Genomic DNA, 24,432 nt, shown 5'->3' on the forward strand with positions numbered 1-24,432 from the left:
AAGAATAAATTAGTTGCATTGGATTTTTTAGATGAATGCATATACGTTTTGTTTTTCAATAAAAATGTACAAATTAAGTTAGATTCATTTTTTGTATGTCCTTTAATGCACTTAAAATGGAAGATTTTTAGTACTTTCCAAAAAAGTATTTTATTTTTAATTTTCCTTTATTTAATACAAAAAAATATTACATCGGCAGGAATGAAAAAAGATGACTTCTCTTCTCGACTTCCACTTTTTGAATGCCCTCGTTATTTCAATTTCTTTTGAATCAAATACAACGAGCTATCCTAATGGGAGATAGAACGAGCGATCTCATTGGTCGGATAGTTCGGATCCTTTTTGACAGTTCGAATTCGAAATTGAAATAATAGGACATTTACATTAGTCAATTTTCATATCATATTACTATAGTGTTACATCATATTAATTATTATGGTATTACAACTCGGCCGATCTGACACCAAAATCGACCTCGATCATATTAACTTTATTATCCTTAAAACTACTAAGATTCTAACAAGTGTTGCCCACATAAAGTTGCGTCGGATCATTCGGTGCACTACCATCTACCATCCATTTTCTCATACGCGAAGCCTCAACAACGCCATCGTAGGGAATTTGGGTGATCTGACAATTTTCTATATCTCTAATGACATACCGGTCGTGTGGCAGAACCTTATGGACAAGGTACGGTCCGCGATACTTCGGTATAATTTTTTTATTGGTACCGACAACCGTGTCTACATTACGTATTACAACAAAATCACCTTCGGAGTACGTCTTCGCGGGTTTACTGCGTGTTAGGAAGTAGTTCAAACTGTACTCTTGTGATTTAACAATAGCGTCCGAGGCAGATGCTCTCATCCCTTCCAAGTCACGTTCTGAAGTTGCAACTTGTTTCTCTTCAAGATATTCTGTCAATTCATCAACTAATTCACCTCTTTGCTCTACACCGAACAGCAATTTACTGGGCGTCTCTTTTGTAGTGGAGTGTATGGTGTTGTTTAAACTATATTCAACACGACTTAACATAACAGACCAGTTAGCGTGGCTTACCGGCTCACTTATTTTACTTAGCATAGACTTAATGACTCTGTTTACACGTTCCACTTGCCCGTTTGCTTGTGGAGACGCGACAGCTACTTTAACATGAGTTATCTTATGTTCCAACAGGTAAGCATCAAATTCAAGGGATGTGAAACACGAACCTCGGTCTGTTATGACGCGTCTTGGACGGCTATAATAACTGAAGTATTTGTCCAGGCAAGCTTTAACTTCTCTAGTACTCGTGGAATCAACTGCGTACAACCGCACATACTTTGTAAAGGCACCGATGACTACTAGAATATGTTTACGCTTCGAATTTATAGACGGCAAGGGACCGAAATGATCCAAGTGTATAGTATGGAATGGGACTGGTTCCTTAGGGATACTATACAAATTATGCTCGTTTATACGAGCAGGAGCTGAGCACATTATGCAGCGAATACAATTTTGTATAAACTTTTCAACTTTCTCCGTCATTTTTGGGAACCAATAATTTTTCTTCAACTGATCGCATGTCTTCCCAGCGCCTAAGTGACCAATTTTTTCGTGAATTAACCTAATCACATTGCCCTCCATCTCGTTTGGAACGAATAGTTGCAATACTCCAGCATTATTTTTCCTAAAAACTAACCCATCTACTAGATCGTAACCTATTACCGCTTCTTTCTCTAACTGTTCTCGCAGCTGTTTTATAGTCTTATCACGATTCTGAGTAACTTGAATTTGAAAATCTATCTCATCAGAATCTACGGCATGTACTACGCTACAGTGACAATCGGGAATTTCAAAATTTTTGCTTATAGCACCACATAAGGATCCTAAAGGATAAGCAGTCCCAGCGGTATGGCAGCGACTCAATGCATCAACGTGACCCATATTTACACCCCCTCGATGCTGGATTGTATAGTTATAATTCTCTAACTCTAATGCCCAGCGGCCAATTTTTCTATTAAGTTGTTTTTTTTTAAGCGTCATTATCAAAGAGTTACAATCCGTAACGATTTTGAAAGGGATTTTATCTAAGTAGACATCAAAACGTCGTAGGGCATATATAACTGCCAATGTCTCTAATTCGAAGCTGTGACACCGCGCTTCAGAAGCCGTTGTGGCTTTAGAGAAATACATCACTGGATGGAGTTTTCCATCTGATTGTCGCTGCAAAAGCACAGCACCGAACCCAGCGGAACTCGCATCACAATGCAATTCAGTTTCTTTCGTTGGGTCATAGATAGAGAGAACCGGTGCCAGAGACAGTCTTCTCTTTAGCTCGTTAAAAGTTTGCTCACATTCATCAGTGAAAACAAATTGGACCCCATCATGAGTTAGTCGTTGTAAGGGCTTAGCGATTCTAGCATAATTTGGAATAAACTTTCTAAAATAAGAGAACAAACCCAAACACGTTTTCACTTCTCTCTGATTTGACGGCACTGGGTAATCCCGAATGGCTTCTACATGTGAGTCGCTTGGACATATTCCCTCTGAGTTCACGCGGTAGCCTAAATATTCTATATCATTGTAGCCAAATTTACATTTACTCAACCTCAGTTCTAAACCACTTTCCTTCATTCGTAGTAAAACTTTAGCCACTAACTGCAAATGTGATTCGAAGTCAACTGTCCCTACAATGATGTCATCCATATAGATGATAATTAAACCATCATCGATCAGGTCTCTGAAAATGTTATGAATGTACCTCTGAAAGACGGCCGGCGCATTCTTCAAGCCGAATGGCATACGCATATACTCAAACTGCCCATACGGTGTGACAAAGGCCGTATACTTTATGGAATCGGGTGCCATTTTTACATGGAAAAAACCATTTCGTAAATCGAGAGTTGTAAAATAATTTTTCCCTCCTAAGTACTCTATACAATCTTCAATTAGAGGCAATGGGTAATTGTCTCTTACGGTCAATTTATTTAACGGACGATAGTCCACACACTTCCGAATTTCACCGTTCTTCTTTTTTACTAAGACTACTGCAGAAGCGTACGGGGAATCACTTGGCCTAATAAAATTTTTTGCTAACAGGTCATCGGTAATTTTGCGTAATTCGTTTTTTTCATAGAACGATAAACGACGTGGCAAGCAGTGAAAAGGTGTGTCGCTAGTCAGGCTTATACACATTTCGTAGTCATATGGTTTAAACTTAACTTGCTTTGCATTCAAATAGTTACTTCTAATCGTATCTTGTAGTGCCTTAAAGTGCTGTTTACTCAGAACAGGATTAACATCTACCTCGGACGGCATCACTTCTATTTCGATTGACATGAAATCATTTAAAATCGTATCATCTGTGCCACAAACCCCTTTCGAATGAGCCGCGGCGATTTGTAATTTATTTTCATTGATGGTTTGCCCATTCCGCTTAACAACTATTTCATCGGCAACTGAATGATCCTCTACTACTTTTAACTTACTAACAAGATTTGAGTTAAGCGCACAGAAATGTAATTGTTTATCAGATGGATTTTTATTAAAACTGTTTAATGATTTACATTTTTTGTTTATTTGACATAAGTGTATATTAAACGAGTTTAAAAACTCACGACCTAATATTAATGGAATGGCCATAGTTTCATCTGGCACTACATGTAAAAATACATTCCCGCAACGATTTTTGAATTTTATTTCGGCTTTGATTGTTCCGTATGTCATCAGTTTTTGTTTTCCAAGACCGGTATACTTTGACTTGACAGCAATATTCGAAATATTATTCGGCGTCGGCACATCAGATTTGCGTAAGAAGTTAGTTGGACTACCGGTGTCAAAAAGAGATAAACATTCCTTAAATTCTCTGCGCTTAACTTTATTACTACAGTAGGCAACACTTACCAAATTAATAGCATCTACAGCACTTCGAAAATCGTCAAGGTCTTCATCTTCTCGACAACTAGGGTGGCTTCGTTCATCAGTGACATCGGCAACAGCAGCGGCGGTATTTTTCACTGGCTTCAGCATTTTCTTCGGGTTGGGACAACTTCGGTGGTCATGTCCAATCTTCCAGCACCGGAAGCAGCTACTGTCTGGTCGCTTTTCGTACGGGCATTTGCTCTGGTAGTGTCCCATCTGCGTGCAGTTGTAGCAACGGACTTCTTTTGCATCGGTTGCGTCAGCTTTCATATTGCTCTTGGTCGTCGGTGGTTTTTGTCTTATGGTGGCAGCAGTGACATCGGGTTTAGCAGCAAGTCGATTGGAACGCCGCTGTTCGTACAGGTCTAATGAATTTTTAAACTGATCCATCGTTCGTGCGTTCATTAGGAGGTGTGACTCTGGTGAAGTGTCTTGCATTCCATCGATGATGAAACCAATCAGTTCGAATTCGTCAATAAAGTTGCAGCGGGCGGCCATATTTTCCATTTCTAACACGTACCGGCGGATGTTGTCCTTCTTGTTCCACTTGTGCTTCATAAGCATCTGGTATATTTCGTTGCGGCCAATTGTACGACCAAATTCTTTCAGGAGTATTGCCTTCAGTTCGCCATAATCGAGTGCATCCTTGTTGAGGAGCAGCCTAGCAGTGCCAATCAAGGAATTACACAGAGACGTGTAGCGAAATAGGTCATCTGCGCCAACCATATTCATAACTCTCTCGAAATTCCTCAAAAAGTCGTGCACATTGTAGGCCCTGGATTCGCCATCAAACTTAACGATGGCATGTTCGATGTCTCGAAAAGTCAGTCGAGATGTTGATGCTACGGATGGCGTAGAATTTTGCGTAGCAAATAGTGTAGGTTGTACCTCAGCTTGCTCCAATCTGGCTATCGATTGCTGCAGTATGAGGACTTCGCGGCGTTTGCGTAGGAGCATTAATTTGTGGTCGAGTTCGGCCTCGGTTTCCTCATTTACAGCAGGCTCCTCGGCTGGGTCTTCAACTTCTGCTCTCTGTTGGGCGTCGCATACACTTCGTCATCGGCTGGGAGAGTTTTGGCAGCGGCGTCGTCAGCAGCTATGACGTAGAGATTTTTGTACATCTGCTTCAGCCGGGGGAGACTGATTGTCGGAGGCACATCAATGCCTGCGCCTTTTAGCGCTTCTATCATGTCCCCCTTTGTCTTTTGTTGGTCGGCCATGGTGCAGAGATTGTTTTATGTAATTTTCGTTTTGTTTGTTAGATACTTGGTTTTTTTTATTATTAATAGGTGAATATACCCCACATCTGATGTTTTAGTACTTTCCAAAAAAGTATTTTATTTTTAATTTTCCTTTATTTAATACAAAAAAATATTACATCGGCAGGAATGAAAAAAGATGACTTCTCTTCTCGACTTCCACTTTTTGAATGCCCTCGTTATTTCAATTTCTTTTGAATCAAATACAACGAGCTATCCTATTGGGAGATAGAACGAGCGATCTCATTGGTCGGATAGTTCGGATCCTTTTTGACAGTTCGAATTCGAAATTGAAATAATAGGACATTTACATTAGTCAATTTTCATATCATATTACTATAGTGTTACATCATATTAATTATTATGGTATTACAGATTAAAAGTGCATCTAGAAGTAGATGAAGACAGATTAATGTCGAAACCCAAGAACTGGAGAAAATGTAGCAAACGTAATTTTTTGGCTTCCTATAAAATACCTTGACCTTTTGACAGTACAGTGATCAAAATAGCTTATGAAATAAATCTAAAAATCTAACAAAAGGTAAAAAACAGTTAGAATATTAAAAAAAAAAGGACAAACAAGAAATATGTTGCTTTAAAAACAAAAAGGTGGCATTAATTAGGTGCATAGTGTTTTTCCACTTGGAATTTAAGAACCATCTGGCCGATCCATAAAAAAGGTGACCGCCTTCTCTGCGCCAACTACAAAGGTTTTAACCTTTTAAACATCGCGTACAAAATCTTGTGCAGTGTATTATGTGAACGCCTGAAGCTCTTTACTGACGAACTAATTGGCCCTTACCAGTGTGGTGTCAGGCCTAGAAAATCTACCATCGACTAAATTTTCACTCTACGCCAAATCCTGGAAAAGACCCAAGAACATAACATCGAATCACACCATCTTTTCATCGATTTTAAAGCAGCTTATGACAGTGTAGACAGGAACGAACTATACAGTACCATGTTGAGTTTTGGTATCCTTACCACTTATCAGGATGACGCTGGAAAATGCTCGTTACTCAAAATTGGAAGAGACTCGACCAAAACCACCAGAGGACTTCGACAAGTCGATGCGCTGTCATGTAGCTGCTTTAATATTGTTCTTGAAAGAGTGGTGCGCAACACAAACGCCAATAAAAGTGGCACCATCTTTCAAAAATCCACACAATATCTTGGATATGCAGATGACATCGATATTATGGGAAGAACCAAACGAGCAGTGACGGGTGCTTTCTTGGCGAATAAAATGGGTATTGACATTAACGAGGACAAAACGAATTATTTACTGTCATCAAAAAGAGTCGATTCACACCGTAGACTTGGTCAATATGTGAAAATTGACAGTTACAACTTCGAGGTGTTAAACGAATATGTTTATCTGGATACTGCTGTTAATTCTGCAAATGACATCAGCGCAGAGATCAAACGTAGAATTACCCTTGCTAATCGCTGTTTCAGTTGAGGAATAAGGCCCTATCGCCAAGTACCAAAAAGGCACTGTACAAAACTTTTATCATCCCAGTCTTGCTGTATGGTGCAGAAGCATGGACCCTCTCACTGGTGGATGAAGGATCTCTTGGTATTTTTGAGAGGAAGGTTCTGCGTACGATCTATGGTGCGGTTTGTGTCGACAGGCAAAGTAACACCTGGAGAAGATTTATTCAAAGGTTATACTAGCTGTACAGAAACTTGCCACTGGTCAAAAAACTGCGTGTAAGTACAACGCTAAAGATGGCTATGGCATGTCAAGCGATTGAAAATCGAAGCTCCAGCCCGTAAGGTATTCAACGCCAAGCCTCTAAGGGAACAAGAAGCAGAGGCAGGCCTCATCTCCGGTGGAGTGATCAAGTTGAGGCCGACCCACGTCAACTTGGTATTCGAAACTGGATGCAGCAAGCTAGAGATCGAGTAAGCTGGCGAAAGTTATTACTTGGACCCAGGAGTACAATGCGCTGTAGCGCCAATTAAAGTACAGTAAGTGTTTTTCCATAATAAAAACACATTCAAATTTGAAAAGTATTTTACTAATGTAAGAAAAATTATGCAATTAATTGCATTCAAAATCAAATCAAATGGGGTGGCGCAACAGTCCGTTGTGAACCAGGGCCTAGTGACTTACAACTCTCAACCATTCCTGTGTGCGAGTAATGTTGTCAAGAATGGAGGGGACCTACAATTTTATGCCGAATCCGAACGGCTAGTTTGAGAAAGCACTTTTTCATGACAAGAATTACTCTTGAAGGATTTGTCAATTCCTCGCAAGAGGCAGTACCCGCGAAAATTATTTTTTTTAAATTAAGGTGGCACAGGCAGGGATTGAACCCAAGACCCCTTGCATGACAGTCCAAGGCACTAACCATCATGCCACGGGTACTACTAATTAATTGCATTAACCTCCTATTTAAAAGGAAATTCTTAAAAAATTTCAACAAAACGTACAATTTAAAAAAGTAAGAAAAAATATAGAAATGTAAAGCTTTTGCTATGCTTGTAAAATTGTGGCAACACTTATGTATGCAGACGAAGATGCTATAATAAAAATAAACATGTAGGTACCTCACTATAATCACGTTTGTGATATTTTTAAAATTCCCCATAACGCAGTTGAATAGAGATAGTTAGGCCGAAATTGCAGAGATCTTCATGATTTCAGATTATAGAAAGTGCCATAATGCAGATTACTTAGATGATTCATCTAAACTAATGTTTAAAATTGAAAATTCAATTTGTTTGTTTGTCTATCCGTCCTCACGTCGTAACGCTACAATATTATGACATAAATTTTGAAGGTGTAGAGGTAGTTTCAGGACTGAAAAGTGTTTTAAGCCAATGTTTTTACTACGGTTGAATATCTTATTCACAGCTCATTTCAGCAGATCCGTCGCGTCGGTAGCACTAACATATATTTAATTAGATATTCAATACGTGCGTTTTGTTCTCATTTCATATATAGTAAAGTGAGAAATTCCCAACAAAACGATCCGTAGTGGCCAGGTTTTTGTATTTAAAAATTAGTACAACTGAAAGAAGATCTGTCAAAATAATAATAAAAAATTTCAAAAAGGGGGTTTGTTCGTAGACTACTACACTAACATGTGGCGTTGAAGCGAGTTTGAAGCTCGCCTCAATTCTTTATATACATGAGTCGAGTTGAGATTTATCTATTCTAAACTGAGATAAACCTTTTTTGGAAACATAGCAAAACATAAATATTTTTTATATTTTTTTTTTAAAAAATAAGCCCACTTAGTCCATTTTCACTAACAAAACTAAATAATATCAACAGTAATAGATTCGTTTTTTCTGCAATGGAAAACACACATGATTCCAAATGCAGAACTACTCAACAAACAGAGCCATCGAGATACAAATGCAATATCAATCGTACCAACATTTCAGAACGAAATCACATAAGATCCATTCGAGGCTCTTATAAATGTCAAAAACCTATCCATAGTGAGATTCTACTCTAACTTTTATCGGTGTTATTTCTCACTATGGATATTGTTTTTGTTATTCGTGTAAAAATAATCTTTTCTTGGAACACTTATTAGTAGCATATCATTAGGTGCTGCCTGCTTTTGGACTTTTCGTATTATAACAGTAAAGCATAAAACTATGTTGAAACACTAATAACATAACTAGTGTTGGAAAAGGTGAACATTTAATTATTCCTTAATTCCGTATTCAAGTTCAAAAGGCTTAAATCCGCTTCGCTATTACAATTAATAAGGCGCAAGGTCAAACACTAAAAGAGGTGGAGATCAACTTATAAAAGTAGTGCCTAATCCCTTAAAGTTTAAACAATTGATAAACAACCTTACTCTTGTATCCTCTTGGTTTTTTCTTAGGATGTGCATATGGTAAAGCTCGAGACGGTTAAAAACGATGGAAATACAATTTAAGGAAAATTAATTTTCCTGTATGTTTCCACCTGAAGTTAATCTAGATTTCATTCTAGGATTATGTTATTGAATATGTTAGTGTTTCCGCCTTAAATGTAAAGCTGTAAACCTGACATATAAAGCATCTTGCACATGAGCTACGAACTGCGAACTGTGGATGTTCGCATATTTTGACTTTTCTTTCACATGAGCTTTATTTCTATTCACAAACAGCGACGAATTGTCAGTTTATAATAACCGTTTTCAACAAACAAAACAAAAGCGATATAATTTTGAGGTTAAGTTGAGCGCGAAAAATTTATTCGTGTTTATGCTATGTGGAACGCGAATAGAGTTTGACAGTTCGTAGCAACTACACTGTAATTCGTTACTACCAAATTATTTTTACAAAATTGCCTTGTTTTAGAGAACAAAATGCAAGTTTTACTAATCTATCATAAGTGTCAATATTGGTTTCGTTTTATTTAAATGTGATGGATTAATCAAATTGTTTTCATATTATAATTTTTGCAAGATTCCAGACAATTAAATAGATGGTCTTAAATCAAATCCGACTTAAAAATTACTCTTCAGTTGAAATATTTCAAGTATTTTATAATATTGTAATGTCTATACACTCTATCTCCAGTTTCCAATTTTTCAGACTTTATTTGAAATGTGAAAAGTAAAACGATTTTACCAATTTAAAATACAACTTTTCAAAGTAAATCTTATGTTGTATTTATAAGATGAAATATGCATTGACAAAAATTGGTGAAACAATATCTATCATGTTACCGTCAACACATCCAATTAAAAAGGGAAATCCTCCTTGGGTATACAAGTCCGAGGTTATGCTTAACAATGTCGTGGCCAGCAACTGGTGTTAAAGAGAATTTTATCAATGATAATATTAGCTTTGTTTATTCCGTGCATAGATGCCACACCGTGATATTGGGCTTCACTTCAATCCACACAAAACTTGTTGAAAGGGACTCAAACCCATATTAATTTTTCTATTTAATTGTAATTGAAATTGAAATGAATCAACGAGTTAAACTTCAAATTCAAAATTTAAAAAAAAAATAACCTGTGTCCACTTCCTTGTTAACTATTATTTACTCCTCCATTTTAAAGCGGCTTATTTATTTTTTTACTAGCTTTCGACAACTTGTCAACACAAACTCCTATTTGCAAAAGAAAATTTCTTTTTGAATATATTACTGAAAAACTTTTCAAAATTCGAAATATACCTATTATACAAAATTTAATGTTGGGTAAAAAAAAAACAAAACTTTTCTCCCTTTTCAGAAAATTGGCATTTGGCAAATTTGAGTTTTGGTGACACATAATTTGCAAAGAGGAAAACTTTTAATTAAATAAATTAATAAAAGTTCAGAGTTGCAAGGTGAAAGGTGTTTGCTGTAACGGTGCCTCGGTGATTTTTTTCCAATTACCAAATATTCAGAGTAAGCCACTTAAATTGTGTACACAATCACCGAAGTCATCGAAATACTTAAAAGTGTGTTCAACACAAAGGTTTTTAATACATCTCAAGTTGCTAAGGGGTAATATAGAATAATCGCCAGGTGGAAACATATTGTAATAAGATGTCTTCATTTTAAGCGATGTCTTTGTTTTCCCTCAATGTAAAACGTTGTTTCTTTGGACTCCTTTTATATACATACATTGTAATAGGCTTTTCACACCAAACCCAAAACCCGGTTTTCGCAAAAATATCGGTTTTTGTCGAAAACCTACATCGAAAACTCAAGTTTTCCCATACATTTTTGGTAAACCAAAAGTTTTATATAAAACCTCTCGAAAACTAGTTACAATTCAAAGTTTAACTAAACAAACAAACCTTTCGAAACATTCAGCGGTCGTGGTAAGTATTATTTATACAATTTCCTTACAGAATAAGAATTATTGCTTTTTGTTTTTTATTTACAGAATATGAAGATTTTGCCAACATCGAGAATAAAACCCCAGGTGACTATTTGTGGCACTGGTGGTTCTTTTATGATCCTCTAGAGTTTCAGACGCTCTTTGTTAAGCGGGGACCGGAATTCACTATGGCTACTGGCGTTACGACCCCAAGGACGAGGAAGACTGGCTCATAGTTCTTAATGACGTTTCCAAGGGATGCGTCTTCCAACTCGTCGCCACAAATATGTTCGACACTTTCGCTTACTACCTGGAGAAAGACTTTCCGGTAACTCCGTTCAATCACAAGGGTTTGGGAGATATGAGAAAGGCGATAAGTTCATTTGTGGAGGGAAATGAATATGAAAGGAAATCTCTGGTGGAGGCTAAGTTGCAGCGAGCTAGGAAAATTTGCGCCAAAACATTCTGCAATGTGGGAATCGTTGTTCCAGTGAATAAAACCAAAATAGTGGGCTATCGCCCCTTGATGGACAGCGATGCCAATATCAAGAAGATCCTCAGTGCTTTGGATAAATAAAATAAAATCTGGAACTAGGAATTGATATTTTCTGCTCCGGCCATAATGACTTACATGAAATCGTTCAGAATTTTCTCAACCCCGCCTATAAGCTGCTTGGACAACCACAATACATGGCGATTCTGAAGGCACATTTGGCCAACAGAAGCAAAAGTCATAAGCAGTATTTTGGATTGAGTTTGTAGTGAAAAAAAAGAAAATGTTTAAAATAAAACTAATTTTTGTTGTAACAGTTTTGTTTTTATTGATTTGTTCGTATATTTTCTACACAATTAGTTCCTCTGTGGTGAATTGTTCTGACCGGTAGAAGTAAACAAAGAGGATAGCTGCAGCCAAGCGAGTTTCTAGTTCTTGTTGGTTCATGTCATGAGCCCATTCCACCCGTCTCCAGAACTTCAGTTGAAACTCTTCTTCTAGATGAGCTAGTGTTACGGCCTTGTCTGCACTGATATGCTGCTCTATCACAGCACAGGAAAGGATTATCGATTCAAGGGTTTCGACGGCACAGTAAAATCCTTAGGAGAATGTTTGCGATTCAATACCATATAGAACATCTTCACTGTGTGAAAGGAAGTACTTAGATATTTTCATTTTATCCGCATCTGAGACGGTGGGTGGTGATATACTCGGAGTTTTTTGTATGTTCATATCGAAACGTTCGTTAAACCACTCCATGTCGGAATCCCATTTGTTCTTTAGGAGCTCGTATAGATCTTTGTACGTTCGACAGCATTGAGCAGAACCCGAGGCAGTCTATATCTCGCCGTGCACAAGAACTTGGCCTTTCGCAGACTTCAACTTGGCGAATTTTGCTTCGGGACTTGGGCCTACAACCGTACAAGATTCAACTGACCCTAAATAACTAATTTATTTATACCAAAATGAACCATATGGACCTAGACGACTTGTGGTTCCAGCAGAACGGCCGGCGCTACGTGCCACTCAGCAAACGCCACCATTGACATCTTGTCCATCTACCCGCCCTCATTGAAAAATCCTTTATTTTATTTAATTACATGAAAATATGTATGTACTTGTTATTAAAATGTTTTTTGAATAGGTATAAAAGTTAGAAACCATGACCTTTGTACCTTGCGATTTATTTTTGAGTCTATGTGAAAAATAAAGACAATGCCAACGCTTCAAAACCAATTGAAGATATGGTCTTTAAAAATTTTGTAAATACTTGAATAAGCTTTTCTGAGTCCCAATAAGACACCTTGCAGATGCGACCAAATTTTCTTAATTAAACTGTAAGATTAAATATAAGTATCGTAAGCTTAGAATCAGATATGTCATCTAAAAATCGTCTTAAAGTCCAACAATCGTGCGATTATACAAGCTTGTGTAATAATATTACCAGATATATATTTTCTTATATTACATAAAAAGTATATGGACTAACCCAATATATCTAAAACTCGTAATCATACAGTTTATGATCTACGCAATAATTGAAGTTATTGCTTGGTTTAATAATAACAAATAGACATCGATTTCTCATCCTGTCAACAGGAAATACAAAACAAAAAACTTATGCGTACACCAAATGGCTTCGTCCAGAACATGATCATGGAATTCCCAAGAAAACATCATAATATATCGAATATAAGAAACATCCTCCAATCATCGACAATCGGTTATGTCCACAATTAATGAGGGCACGATGCCTCCTTTGGGTAAAATAGCCTTAACCAACCCGAGTTGCTCGCTTTTCATCGAAACGAATTCCCAACCGACAGCAAAATTGTACAATGCGCATACTATTACCACATAATTTTCACCATTCCTAATAAATTCTACCAAACCATAAGACCAAAGGAGGAATAAGTCAGCTTTGCTGGACTGGAGCATTATCATCGTCAGCTCAAGCCTCCTGGTGCATCACGAAAACCCATCGATGGACCTTTCTTTTACTCGTAAGTTTGTTGTTTTTCATATAGGTTCTTGTAGCTGCTGCATCATCGCGTCGCGTTTCGTCGGTCGGTCATCCATTCGATCCACCCGATGGCCGCGATGATGGGGTCTGGGTGAATGGTGAAGAAGCGATCAAACAGAGTTCCACTCTAACTCTACGCTCTACCATCGAGGAGCCCAAGAAGCACCACCATCTCACCATCGTCAGTTAAAGCCAAAATAATTATAGTTATTAATCGGCTGTTGAATTGGCTGCTAATTTGCAGTTTAGTTACAAATTCTACCCGCTGGCGTGCAATTATGGGTTAAATTATAGCATAAAAATAAACAAAACGCCGCGATAATTCGCCTCATTCACTGCAAACTGCAAACCCTGTGCGATTCATCTCAATGGTACGGCTACGAACGCCACAACTATAGTGAGTGCATCTTGTCTGAATCGCATCATCTCTCCGGTAAGAGACCAAGTCCTGGATCGTCTCGTCTCGTCGTGGTTTGGCGCTACAAATATCAGAACAGCCCGCTATTATATCGAAAAGATTTCCCCACATTACCCCAGAGATACCATCGTGTTGTATGCTTGTGTAAAAACAAAATATCATCTAATATGCCTCTTCGCAAGCGATGCGATGTGGAGGAAAGGAATCATCTCATCTCGCACGATTTGCGCCCCACAAATAGCTCCTTGTGATGAGCACTACATCCCCAATCCCCATCCCTACACCCAAAGTCAAAATCAAAGTTAAAGCCAACAGCAGCAGCAGTTACAATATCAACAATGAGGATCGACGAGACCTGTCCACATCCTCGTCCACTTCCATCTCTTATGCCTTCTTATGCGCCAGGTTCATCACAGTTTGATGCATAAAGGAAAAGAACAATACTTAATGGGCGACGGTGGTGTTCCATTCAAGTTTCATAGGATCATTACTTGAAGACTTTACGATGAGCTGTGAGGAATGCCATGAAATTCATTATAAGTTCTTTATAAAGAGTTGTGTTACATTTTGATAATTTTCAAACCATTCAATTTTTCCTTAAATAAAACAAAGTTAATCAGGACAAAACCTTAAGACTTCAGTCAACTCGAAAAGCAAAGGCAATATTAGGGGAGTAGTAAAAAAATTAGGTGGCGCAACAGTGCGTTTGGGAAAAAGGACCTAGTTAATTTCAACCATTCCTGTGTGTGAGCAATGTTGTCAGGATGGAGGGGACCTACAGTTTTAATCTTTTTTAAATCTGATACCGATGCACATTGGTTTTATGCGGCTAAAGAAAGAACCTCTGTACTTTACAGAACGTCCGAAATGGGGCTCAAGAGCTAACCGATGAGCATTCCTAGAAGAACCGGGTATTACGGTCGAATTCTTTGTCGGGAGGAATGTAAATAGCTATTTCATTAGAGCATTAGTCAGGCATGAAACCTTACGACACGGTGCTTGAGGAATAAAAAGTTTCAGTTAGGCAATGCCCACCTATCAGTTTTAGGGTCCAAGAGACTCAAGTGAGTAATAGGAGCACTTGCCTAGATATGGGAATTGTACTCGAATTTCGGACGAATATACACTTTATAAATAATAGCTAAATCGAAAGGGGTAAAAAACTTCTTGCATCTGCGGAGAAAACCTAAACACTTAGCAGCATTTTTGGCGATTTCATACCTAACACTGAAAGCTGTTAAGTCTCTTCGATGCAAGTACCACTCATTGATATTGGCATTTGGGGGTTACGCTTTTGCGAGAGAATTGATTTTTCGAAGCATTACATTCTACACGATTTTTGATTCCCAATTGGACGGACAATGCTGTCAAGATCTGAATTAAATGAGCTTATCATACGCTGCCACATCCGAAGAACAAGGTTGCGAATCTAACAACGAATATGATAAGCTGAGGGTACTGTCACTAGCAAAACAATTTAGTGGGTTAGAAGTTTCAGACAAAAGATCATTTAAAAAATAAGGAAGAGTGTCGGAGACAAAACGAGGCCCTGGGGAACACAAGCATTTATTTTGTGGATATCAGTTTTGAGCCCGTCCAATACTACTTGAATTGAACGGTACGAACGGTAATACCAAATGCACGCATTTTGTTTATTTTTTTTATTTTGTTTATTTTTAATCGCACTTTCTCCAAACCGATGCGATGTAAAGATTTATTCCACTGTTCGGTGAGATAAACAATGAGATCACCAGTGGATCTATTGCTTCGAAAGACAACCTGCCGGTTATTAAGAAACTTTCGTTCTTGAAGATATTTCTTAAGCTGTAAATTAAATAGCGTTTTCATGATCTTGGAAAGAAGGTACGTAAGTGCAATTGGACGATAGTTATAGATGGGGAGTAGGATTCGCCTTTTTTAGAGACAGACTCCATCCACTCGGAAAGGGACCAATAGAATAGGTCAGATGGAAAAGCTTACACAGTGTTTAATAAGGGAATACTATCCGGGCCAGCGGATTTGTGTATGTCAAGTTCTTTAGTACTCTTGCAACTGCGCGAGTGCGAAAGAAGATTCGTCTCATACAATCGCTTACGCTCTCAAGAACAGGAGGACTCATGAGTCATGACACTCACCTTTAGCATCAAACTAACACCAAACTGTGCTGCAAGCAAATTGGCTTTATCGATCGAGCTCACATAGGGAGTGTCATTGTGTGTCATTACATTTTTCTTTGTGTAAGGTTTGTAGATCGAGCTTTAAATTTCAAAAAAATATTCATACAAATTAATATTTTTCCCTAATTATTCCAAAGCTGAATTACCGACACGATGTGAAATCGTAAAATTTTATCAGATCTGTAGGTAGTCTAAGAATAGCTGTCAATAAACTGACAATAGTCACTTTCGAAGAAATTTTGCCTGTTTACAAAGTTTGAAGACATCTTACAGATTTAAAGAAAGATTGCCTGAGTCACACAACATTGTAAGCTTACACTATTGGTAGACATTTGGGACGAGTTTTTTTCTGACAAACCTGGTTATATTCTAATTGTCTGTACTTAAAGCTTAAATGTCAATTTTAAAAAGTTTTTAAAAAGTGTGGCATAAAGATACGAAGCTGAACTAACAAATGTATATTATTCTCTGTCTAATTCGATATTCACATAAGAAAACAAAGAACACAACTTTTATTTTCTTTGAATCAAAGAAGAAGAAAAAAGTAAGCTCTAATTAAGTGTGCTTGTGTACTTTCAACTTATTCATTCCTTTATCGACGAACAATGTTTTGAAAAGTTGGCAGTTTGAGCGCATAAGAAGTATTTCTTAACCTCCGTTTCGTGCATGGTGAATGGAATTTTTGTGTGAAGTCAATCTACGCAAAATTAGGGGGCGTACCTTAATCATGACTTGATTGCACTCCCCTTTTATATCCTGGGGATCATTATCCTCCTATTAGCTTCACTCCTGAAACTTCGCTGCTCTCGCTAGCTTGCCTTAAAACTGCAACAAAAAAACTGTGTATAAGAACATTCAGTTTCTTAGCCACCGCATTCTGATGTAGACTGACGTATGGACATACTGACTGACGGATGCAAAGCCAACATGCTATACAGATAGTGATGCTAACTTCTCAAAACCAAACCACGCTCGACGTTCAACGAACAAATTACCCAGGATATATCTGTGCGGATGATCCTTTAAGCACACAATTTCATCCTCCTCTTTATTTTTAAGGCATAAACACAAGAATCGTGTGCTGTTTATTTAAATAACCATAATTTGTATCCAGAGAGGCGCTATTTGTTATTATTATTTTTCGGTTTAAGTAAAATAATATTCTGCACTATCTTTGAAAGAACAACAACCTAAATAATTAAGGAGTAACAAAATTGTACTGAATCGCTAACGTGACAAAGTTTTTAAATAATAAAGCACCATTAGAAAAAAGATATGATAAATATTAAACATTATAGTGTGTTTTGAGAAAAGCACCTGTTTTGTATAAAATTTAATTGCCTACAATTTTGTGGCAACGATGTTTTTTTATAATTTAACAATAGTTTGGTCTATAATTTTACAATGAATCGTCTTACAAACGAACAACGCTTGCAAATAATTGAATTTTATTATCAAAATGCGTGCTCTGTTAAGAAAGTTCTTCGCGCGCTTCTTCCATTTTATGATCAATTAAATCGACCCACTGAAGCGGCTATTCGAGCTATCGTGACTAAATTTCGCACCAAGTTTACATTGTTGGACCCCCATCACGTTTACGTAGAGTGCAAACTGAAGAAAATATCACATATCGATTCGTCGCCGTTCGCAGCAATTGGGCCTATTTTACTCAACAACGTGGAAAATTTTGCGGAAGGATTTAGGTGTGATGCCTTTCAAAATACAGTGCAAAAATTTAAGGCGAACGATCTACTGCAAAGTATAATTTTTGGTAAATAGGATCTTGGAAAGTTGGCTGAAAATCCATTGTTTTACCGAAAATTTGTGTTCAGCGACGAAGCTCATTGATTTTTGGCTCAATGGGTGCGTAAATGAGTACCCGTGGCATGACGGTTAGTGCGTTGGACTGTCATGCAAGGGGTCTTGGGTTCAATCCCTGCCTGTGCCACCTTAATTTAAAAAAAAAAAAAAAATAATAATTTTCGCGGGTACTGCCTCTTGCGAGGAACTGACAAATCCTTCAAGAGTAATTCTTGTCATGAAAAAGTGCTTTCTCAAACTAGTCGTTCGGATTCGGCATTAAAACTGTAGGTCCCTTCCATTCCTGACAACAGTACTCGCACACAGGAATGGTTGAGAGTTGTAAGTCACTAGGCCCTGGTTCACAACGGACTGTTGCGCCACCCCATTTTTTTGATTTTGGGTGCGTAAATAAGCAGAATTGTCGATTTTGGAGTGAATATCAGCTAGAAGCATTGCAAGAGCTACCAATGCATCCAGAAAAAGTCACAGTTTGGTGCGGTTTATGGGCTGTGAACCGTACTTCTTCAAAGATGATGCGAATCGTAACGTTACTGTAAATGGTGAGCGCTACCGTCAGATGGTATCCAACTTTTTTTTACTCAAAATTCAAGAGCTTGACATGTGGTTTCAACAAGACGGTGCAACAGCTACACAGCACGTGCAACAATGTACTTTTTGAGTTCGGTGAACATTTTATTTCACGTTTGGGACCGGTCAATTGGCCGTCTAGATCGTTCCTTTAGACTATTTTTGGTGGGGCTATGTTAGAGCTCATGTATATACAGACAAGCTCGCTTCAATGGGCGCATTGGAAGACAACATTGAAGCATTTATTCGTGAGATAATGGCCGAAATGTTAGAAAGAGTATGCGAAAATTGGACTATGCGGATGGACCATTTTTGAGGTCCAGTCAAGGTCAACATAAGCATAGAATAATCTTTAAAATTAAATTATATGGACCGTACTATTTCTTAAAGCTTTTAAAAAATCACTCTTTATAATTATCATTTTTTTGATATCAGTTTAGGAGTCAACCGTAAGGTTATGTTATGTGGAAGTTATAGAATAATAAACAAAACCATTGGTGCTCTTTGCAATGGCTTAGAAAAGTAAATAATACGAATTGGCTTGGAATTTCTTTTACATTTTCCTTTATATTTAACTTTACTATAACAACAATCCTGACCCAATAGCTTTCGGAGCCGATACACTACGCATCACGCCACGTAGCTGAATGATTGTTATAAATACAATAATTATTTACCAAAAACTAAGTTTTGCTCATTTTGATCATACCTGTAAATATTTTAAAGGGACACTATATTAAATATTTGAAACTATACAAAAAAGAATAGCGCTACAGTCCTGTGTGAACTAGGGCTTCACCCAAAAAACGTCTCTATCTAGCTCGGTCCCTAGCTAGATGTCTCTAGTTGTCCCCTTCAAGTTGAGTGAGGTTACTTTTCACTTGTGAGCGCCACGTGACCCAGCCATCTCAGTCGTTGGACTATCATCCTTCTACGTTAATGTATATATCCCGTATAGTTCTTTGATCCATCTTCTCCACCACTCACCATTCATGCATACGAGACCGACCGTGATCAAGCGAATAATTTTTCCCTTGAAGTGACCCACGGCACTTTCATCCACTTTTGTCATAGTCCATGCTTTTGCACCGTAGAACAGGACGGGGATGATAATAGAAGCCTTTACTACTTAATTGCTCTCTTAGCCCAAAGAAGCAGTGGTTAGCAAAAGTAATTCTTCGTTTCATTTCAGCGCTGGTGAACACAGAGAGGGGAGCCTAGGTAAACAAAGTTCTTTACTACCTCAGAATAACAATACCGAGACTTCTAAAACGCTACTGATGAGGCCCTATCAGGTTGTTGACGATATGCCTTAAACGTTCACATATTACGGCAGAGAAGATTTTGTAAGCTTATTAAATAGACTGATTCTTCTATAGTTAATGGAGTTAAGTTTGTCTTCTTTTTTCAGTATCTGGCGAACAATAGTGATGTTCCATTCATCGGGCATGCTTTCAAATTATCTCCAGCTGCTTTAAAGACATTTAAGACATCTGCTCCCGAGGCTTTGTTAGACTTCAGATTAGATATGGAAATCTTTACTTCGTCAAATTTGAGAATGTGCTTTATTCAATTTAATATATTTAGAACCTGCCTAACTTTCGCAAGTACTAAAACTTTTATGCTTTGATATGACAACATGCAATTTTTATTTCAAACTACACATCAAATTAAATTCCTTAGAAGGAAATACCCAACATTAATAACTAATTATATACGAGTATCATCTAGTAAATCAAACTTATATCCCATTTTAGTTCAGAAGCCTCGATTGATCTGTTAAAAAATAACATTGAGACTACAACAGTGGCAAAACCCCAATTTAAATTCTTTGGCAATTCAACGCTGCCAGTGAGTGTTATGAATCCGCCTGTCATCGAGCGCGTTAGTGATTCTATGGGGTTAATTTTTTTTCGCACTCGTACTTTAGTCAGAGGCCTACAAGATCTAATCATACATAAATCCGTTGGTCCAGATGGTATCCCGCTATTGTTCTGAAGAGCTGTTCTTCAACGCTGACAAAATACTCATCTGTTCTACTCCTCAGGTCTCGTTCCAAGTGGATGGAAAACCGCATTTGTCCAGCCTATTCCCAAAAAAGGCGAATCTTCCTCACCCTCTAATTACCGACCGATTGCACTTACGTCCCTTCTTTCCAAAGGTCATGGAAACGCTGATTAATTATCAGCTCAAGAAATATCTCGAAGATCGAAAGCTTCTTAATGACCGACAATACGGCTTTCGTATCAATAGGTCAACTGGTGATCTCATCTTTACATACATAGTTGTGGAGAAAGTAAGATTATTGCACTTGATATGTCAAAAGCAGTTGATAAAGTCTGGCATCTTGTTCTCTTATCAAAAATGCTTGCTTTCGGTATCGACGAATCTCTTCTATGTTGGATTTTATTTCGAACCGTTCAATACAAGGTCTTTTGGACGGATTCAAGTCTGAAACCCATACAATAAATGCAGGGTGTTCCCCAGGGCTCCGTTTTGTCTCCAACCCTTTTCCTAATTTTTATAAATGATCCCCTGTCTGCTACTTTTAATCCAATACATTGTTTCACTGACGAAAGCTTTTCATATCAGTTTCCAGATATACAACCCTCCTTTTCGGATGTGGAAATGCAACCGAAAAATATGATTACCTCATTAAATTCCGACCTACACAGCATTGTAAAATGGGGAATAAAAACCCGTGTGGAATTTAATGCTTCGAAAACCCAATGCTGTCTTGTATTGTTAAAGCGAGATGAATCCCCTTTGAAACTATCCATGAGTGGCACTTGCATCAACAAAACGGAAAATCTCGACATCCTCGAAATATGCAAATATGCCGCAAGATGTATTGGCTTTTTCTCTGATCTGGCTACAATCTAAAAACCCTATATACGTCCGAAACTTAACTCTAATCTCTGGGCTGGTGCTCCAATAAGTCATTTAAGCCTCTTGGACAGTATTCAAAGAAGAGCTTTTAAAATGATTGGTGACATTAATATCATCAACTATCTATAGAATGTACTTCTGGTGTCCCGCAGGGCAGTCATTTGGGTCCTCTTCTTTTTAATATTTTTATCAATGACATTACGTTAGCCATAAATCACTCCCAGTGTCTCCTATATGCCGATGATCTTAAATTATTTCTTGAGATAAGAAGTGTTGGTGACTGCTATCGTGTTCAATCCGATATAAATCGGGTGGTTGAATGGTGTAATTCAAATAGTTTACAGTTAAATATAAAAAAAGTAATATTATCTCTGTGCTCTAGTGAAATAGCCATCGAATACAGACGTTCTGTGTTTCGATAAATGGTTACAGTTTACCCTTGAGCCCAACTTCGGCCGTACTATGAAGTACAGAGATTCGTTTTTTTTACGAAAAATTGAAAGCTCAATGAAGTAAAATACTCACATAAGTTGTAAGCTTGGCAAAGAAAGTATCTTTATTAATAAACATTTCAATAAATAAATAAATACATTTTCGCAACACCGTTTTGGTAATGGAGAGTACCGATTTAACTATCGCGATCACTACTACAAAAATCTAGAATGAGAATAAGAACCTACTTGAAAAAGTTCTTGCCTATTAAACTAATCAATCAAAATATCTTCTCAACATATTAACAATCAGAAAATTGTTTCCAAATTGTGTTAATCTTCTTAAATTCATTTTTTATATCACCTTAATGTCTATTTTAAGCCCAAAACAAACAATGGGCTTAAGATAAAATTATCCCATAATGTATGATTCTATTTTAAATGTTACACAGCTCCCTGACTTAAAAGTTACATCCAAGAAAAATTGAAATTCCAATGACGGTATTAAATGCTCAATATAATAAAACAAAATTTGAATAAGAATTTATTGTGTGTTTAAGAATCCTTAACTAGCTGATATAAACACCTCAATCAATCAACGCCTAAATAGATTCATAAGAATATCCACAATCCGCATACAGACGTTCTGTGTTTCGATAAACAGATACAAAGTATACCTAATGCCCACAGGTATCCCTATTTTTAATCTTTTATCGATTTGTTTGGTCAATTCATATATTTTTAATGAATTATATTATAAATTGAGGTAGGGGAGAGAGCGCGTCTCCCCCCTCCAACGATATAAATCATCAAACCCGAATTTATTGGAAGATTCCAAGAATCCCAATGATGAGTATATATGTAGGTATACCTTTACCTACTAGAACGAGTCCTATAAACTAAACAAGCCATAGAAAATCAAAAGAAGGATCCTCAAAAAGGAAAGAAGATGCACGCAGAGGGAATTCCAAATTAATTAAGTTGTCGTTTTATGCTTTTATCCACTTTGTAACTAATATGACACCGATTATACGAAATATGTTCACTAATTAACGAACAAACACCATTTCGTGGTAATCTCACCTCTCCCGTAACCGCATGTCCCGTGTGCATAAATACCGGCTTTTTATATAAGACGCACGAGAAGTGATCACAGGAACACTTACACCAGACAGCATAGCATCAGCCAAAGCCAAAGCCAGATCCAGAGCCATAACCATAGCCATAGCATCGCGGGAACAAGGTAACGAGATCTCGGCATCTCTTCGCCAGGCCAGCTACAGCTCGGCGAACAACGCTGACAGCGAGAATGCTCAATTTCGAATAAATCAGGAGGCGATAAATAAGGATTTTTGTCTCGTAATAACTCAGCGGGAACCATTTAACATGCAATCATATCGAATCGAGGAGTCAAGCTGCAACAACAGGCTAGTGCAGCGAAAGTCTTTTGGTCTTTTTTATGTATGATTGCCCTTACCACTTTATTAAAAGTGATTCAATATCTTGAAATTAATTAAAAAACAAAAAAGCCATTGTCAAATTATTATTATTATTCGTAGCTTCAACTTTTTGAGGAAAGGCCCAAAAAAAAAACAATGTCATACAAGGTTTTCATATAATTCAAATTATTCTTGAGATGAACCGCTTACAGAACAGGTCAAACTTATATCTTAACCAAAATCTACCGACCTGGCAATCATATTATGGCCAAGACAGTCCTCGGATGAGAGTTGTCTGAGATTTTTTCTCCACAAAATACAAAATGTTCTGAACATGAAATTTTCGCGCATTACGTTTTAAGCCAAGTGTTTTTTTGTTTTTGATTCTGAATTTGTTGCCAAATGGTGTTCGCAGGAGCAATATACGTTGTGGCAAAAAACATATATTGAACAAACAACAGACACGCATCAGAGAGGAGTTAAAGCAGACAATTTGAGGAGCGCGATACTCTGGTCTTGTTAAGATCGCACTTACTTATCATCTTTGGGATTTGAAATTCACTTCATCCGTTCTGACAGTAAATCGGACCAGACGACTTGTAATCTTGTGTCTTATTTAACACTTGAATGCGATCGATGTCAGAAGAATGGTAGGGATTATAATACAGAAACCAGGCTTATATTTTTGTTGGTATACGTAGATAGATGCCTAAGATAAGACTTTTTTAACAGGTTTTAGGTATGAGTTTGGTTACTTTTAAAATTAAAAAAATGCCTAAATCTTAAAAGTAAAGTATGACATTTTAAGGAACCTATGCATACCTAATATTGAAAGCAGGCAGTCGTTAACCCTTCAAGTACTAATTTTTTTTAAGCTTTACTTTACTCCCCGTTAAATGTTCTTAATTGATTAAGTGATGTTGCATTTTTAGGCGGGTTTTATTTAGACAGTAACTCATATGGTTTCTTTTAACAAGTTGGATCCGTGTTACTTTCGCTGTGGGTTACTGGCGGAATTCATAGAAATCCTGTGGTACGAAAATCGCAAGCAACTTAAACTGCTCAACTCGCGACAATAAAACTAAAGATTGGGCTTGAAGCTTCAACACAGAACGAGCATAAATATTTAAAATATCTTCAGCCACATTAAAAAGCGTGGAATTAATAAGCTACGAGAGGTTATGTCTTATTCCATAGACTTAGTTCACAATGTTATGAATAAAACAAAACTCCTACTA

The sequence above is a fragment of the Eupeodes corollae genome, chromosome 1 (assembly GCF_945859685.1).
Source record: "Eupeodes corollae chromosome 1, idEupCoro1.1, whole genome shotgun sequence".
In the NCBI taxonomy this organism is placed as follows: domain Eukaryota; kingdom Metazoa; phylum Arthropoda; class Insecta; order Diptera; family Syrphidae; genus Eupeodes; species Eupeodes corollae.